Source organism: Oryzias latipes, chromosome 2 (assembly GCF_053564925.1).
Source record: "Oryzias latipes strain Hd-rR chromosome 2, Olatipes_Hd-rR_3.1".
NCBI lineage: Eukaryota > Metazoa > Chordata > Actinopteri > Beloniformes > Adrianichthyidae > Oryzias > Oryzias latipes.
Window position 1 is genome coordinate 22937841 of NC_136238.1, and position 4398 is coordinate 22942238.

Consider the following 4398-nt stretch of genomic DNA (forward strand, 5'->3'; position numbering starts at 1 on the left):
TACCCAGCCAGACCAGGAGAGGGGAGGAGAGCCCCCCTGGCCAGGAGCCCCCCCAGCATCCGGACCCAGGCAGCCCGGGAAGGGGGGAGGAGGGGATCGCCCACCCCACCAGCCAGGCACAGAGAAAGCTCCCCTACAGGGCCCCCCCCAATGCCCAGAGGCAGGCACACAGGACAGGAGCGCTTAGCCGTACCAGGCGGCAGCCATGGGGGCCACCGGGCCCCGGACACCGAGACAAGGGCCAAGGACGGAGCCAGGGCCCCCGGAACCCATGAGCCGGCCACCACCCGACCGGCGCCCCGTCTCCGCAAGCCAGCCCAGGCAGGCTACCCGAGCAACCCAGGGATCGCCACGCACCAACAGCCACCCCCCATAACCCTACGACCCTACACACTACACCCCCCCCCCCCCCGCCATTATATCTGAGCCCCCCTCCCCAACCCTCTCAGTGCCCTCCCCTCTCTGTGATGGGGAGGGAAAGCCCCAAAGGGTCCCAGCGAGCCAGCCCCCAGGTCCGTCCCACCCATGCACTCACGCACACATACTCACAATCATCTGGTTATCCTCCCCAACCCCGCCGCCACGCAGTAACCCTCCCCCCAGCCGGCCGACCCCCAGCGCAGTATGCCCGACCATTCCCGCAGCCGACAGGATATCCATAATCCCGGCCGCCCTGAGAGGACCAGGCGGGTGAAAACCGGCCGCCCCCCCCCCCCCGACCCCACCCATGTATGGAGGTGTGGGAGTACTGTGTGTGTGCTGCAGGTAAAATAGGAGATCTCCAGTGTGAACTTCTTCCATTTTAACAACTATATGAGCTTAAGTAACATCCATTACTTTGAAGCTTCCAACAACAGTACTACAAACGAGCTTAATGGCCATAATTTTCTCCATTTGGCATACTAATTATATGCGCTCAAGGAACATCCATTTAGTTGAGGTTCTATCTAAATATTAAGAGAGCTCAACAGCCATAACTACTATGCTTCATTGGCATACTACAACATAAATGAGCTTAAGAAACCAAATTCGAGCTCCAGCGCACACTATGATCCAAGAATTTACATTAATTCTGCTGTTGACATATTGATTGATTGATTCAGTCAAAAGTGTCATTGGAAAGCAGAGGAGGTCCACCGCCCCTTAACTTTCAGTGCAGCAATAGGTACGTCAAGCAGTCATCGTTGCAGCACCAGATCAAGGAATGCAGGGGTGACATCATTTGCTGGAAACGGAGAGGCTGACCGGGGAGTAGGTGTTCGCAGGCTCAGGATGTGATGCATAGATAAAGACAAAATCGGTATTAGTATTAGAACAAATCTGAGAAAGTGAAATTTAGTCGATAGTTAAGGTAAAGACCCATTTTGTTTTTATCGCATCATAGAAACCACCAGAATCACAAATTCCAACAGTGAAACGATATTGAAATATAGAACCTGCACAATATCTTAACACCAATTTTGTATCCACCAATGGTAAGAGAAGTAACCTTTGACAGTTCCAGAGGGACGCACCTTCAGAAGGTCATCGAGGAGCAGACGATGGGAAGGGTAACCAAGGACCAAGGAGATTGTAGATAAGGAAGGTCAACATCCCACGTAGAAAAGGATTGCAGCTCGGCTGGATTTAATGCTTTGTATTTGATATTAGTGGTTTTCAAATTGGTGGACAACAAAGCACAGACCACTGAAATTTTAATTAGCCTAGGGCGTCTGGATACTGCAAAAGAGAACTTGAGATCCATTAGGGATCATAGGTTTTGATAGTATTTTTAGCTTGACTGAACCTTAAGCAATTAGAGGCGGAGTATAACAAGCCTCTAAATGGGGATGCATCTAGCCGAGTGTGATCTGCTTAAGCAAGGCAGATAGAAGACTGGCTTGATTGGCTGACAAGATTTAACTCTTAAATTAAGCTTGAGAGCGCAGGTGATATAGTTCCTACGGTCAGGGCAGAAATTGCTCATGGTTTATTTAAACATTAACCAAGTCAACCGATGACATAATACTATCATCTCACTATTTAAACAGCCTTAATATAATCTCCAAGGCTGAAATCTCTCATAACCGCACGATCCCGTAAAACCATCAGAGCTGTGGATTCTGGCGGCCGGACAAACACAAACCACTCTTCTTAAATCCTTTTCCCCAAAACCAGAGGGCGCAGCCTCAGAAGAATTAGTGGGGGGAGACTGAAGACACGACAGTCATTATCATAACAAAACCACTCCAAGCATTGAGAGGGAAAGATCAAACGCAAAACATGAAATCCAGAACAGGAACACGGGGCCTAGGATCGAACTACCCAGAACAAGAACACAAGATGAACGGATGACCGTAGGACCAAATCCACAGCAAATTTCAGGTGGCCCAATCATTGACAAATGATATTCAACCAAAGAATGAATAAACAACACGCTGCACAAAAGCTAGAGATGACATAATGGGGAGAGGCAAGCATCAATGAACCATCCAGATCCATAGAAGAAAAATAAATCCGGACAGGTGGAGGACCATACATTATAGACAACGTGGAAACTCAGATTTCTTATTCCCCCCCGCCAGAGATGCAAAAGACCAGGGATACAGAGGAAAATTAACCACCGAGAAATCATCAATAACGCGCAAAATGAAGGGGAACCCATCGCCTACTACAAATCAAGTACAGGGCTTCTGATGATACAGTCGATATTATGAGGACTGCCACGACAGCTGAAAGACAAACCGACAAACACTTTGAGCGCCAACTGAATGCTGAGAGACGCCACTGAGAGGCATAGAGGCAAAACAGTGAGGACATCAGCGATAACAGCCATCCTCAGCCTTATATCAATTTCGGAGGAAAATCGTGGAGACGGCATGGGCGGCTGAAGAAAAAAAAAATTAACCAATCCTGAAGGCGCATGAGGAACTAGGCCACTGATGCCCAGAAAAATGAACTGCGAGGCGCTAACAGGTCCAGATCAAGTCACGTCAACCTGAACATTCCCTATGGCCCAGCCTCAGTGGCGGATTTGAAAACGATGCCCAGGAAAAATCCATCACATAGCCCCCACAAACCTCCATACCAAACCATTGAGAGAATAACAAATTAACTGTCCAGTCGAGAAAACAAGGCCGCGACGAGACTGACACACTCACTTATGCATCTGACACAAGTCCCCGAAGCCAGGGCAGGACCCACTGGTGTACACAGCGCAGGGAAAGGAAGGGCGGAGCAGAACCAGAGGCAGAACATGCGGGGGCAACAAACGAGGATCGCCGAGTGAATCAAAATGAGCCACAAACGCTGCATAAAAGAGACCAATCATAGGGAAAATGTCCACAGAGGAGAGACGGGTCCAAGAGAGAATAATTCACATGCTGACTAAACCAGCAGCTACAACAATGAAAGAAAATAAACAAAGAGCCGACATAATAATAATAAAGCCAGCATCGAATTAAAGATAGTCAAGATTACATTCAGCTCCTAATTAACGAAACAGCAAAAGAGAAAATTCTAAAATCCACAACAAATTCAGCCAGCATGAGAAACTTGTCCAGATGAGGACCACCAGCCTTCACAACCACAGAAAAGACCCCACAACCCCTGAAACAATAACCTGGACGACGCAGAACTACACTGCAGAAAATGAATCAGAAGCGCACCATGAAGTGGACCATGAAGTCCAAAAAAACTACAATTCCCAGGGTCCTTAGGGGCGTGACGTCACCGATGACCAGATCAACAGGAAGCAGGAAGCCTTAGAAAAACAACACGGGGAAAGAATCACATGCCGCTCACCGTAGTAATTCTGATGACCACGGCAGACGAGAAGACCCGGACAGCTCCTGATCGAGGGCCACCGACCACTCGAACATCGCGGAAAGCACACCCCCTGGATATGCATGCGACCGCGGCGACATGAACGCGCTGGGCGCCGTCATCCGCCCGCTGAATCGCCGCAGGAGAGCAGCCGCGGCGAAACGAAAGCCCCACATCAGAAAAATGGGGATCATCCATCCGAAAGGACGGGGGGAATACAGCAAGACACCGAAAGAGAAGGAGACCCGCGGGCACGGAGAACGGCAAAGAATGACCGCTGAAGGTAAGAAAGAGAATGAAAAACTGCGCACCTGGGCTTAAATACGACGCTGAGCAGGTGAGTTAATTGACTGACCCGCCCTAGGGGAGTAACCTGTAAAACACTGCCGAGTGCCTGCCTGAAATTACGACAATTTGCTTATATAATTATAGTATGATGAACCAAACAAATGATTGGATGGAGCACTCTGATCTTACCTTAGTCCTGAATTCAGCAGTCAGAACTGGACCTGAGGAGTTCAGATTTGAAACCTGAAAAGAAACCAACAAACACAGCAGAAACCCACACTGTGGGAAAGAGTCCACACTTCTGAC

At 49.1% G+C, this 4398-nt stretch overlaps 1 protein-coding gene across 1 annotated transcript in view; it reads right to left on the reverse strand.

Annotated features, from left to right (window-relative positions):
• The window catches only part of LOC105355269 (uncharacterized), a 208977-nt gene that overhangs the window by 147869 nt on the left and 56710 nt on the right, over positions 1 to 4398 (reverse strand). The window lies entirely within an intron of this gene.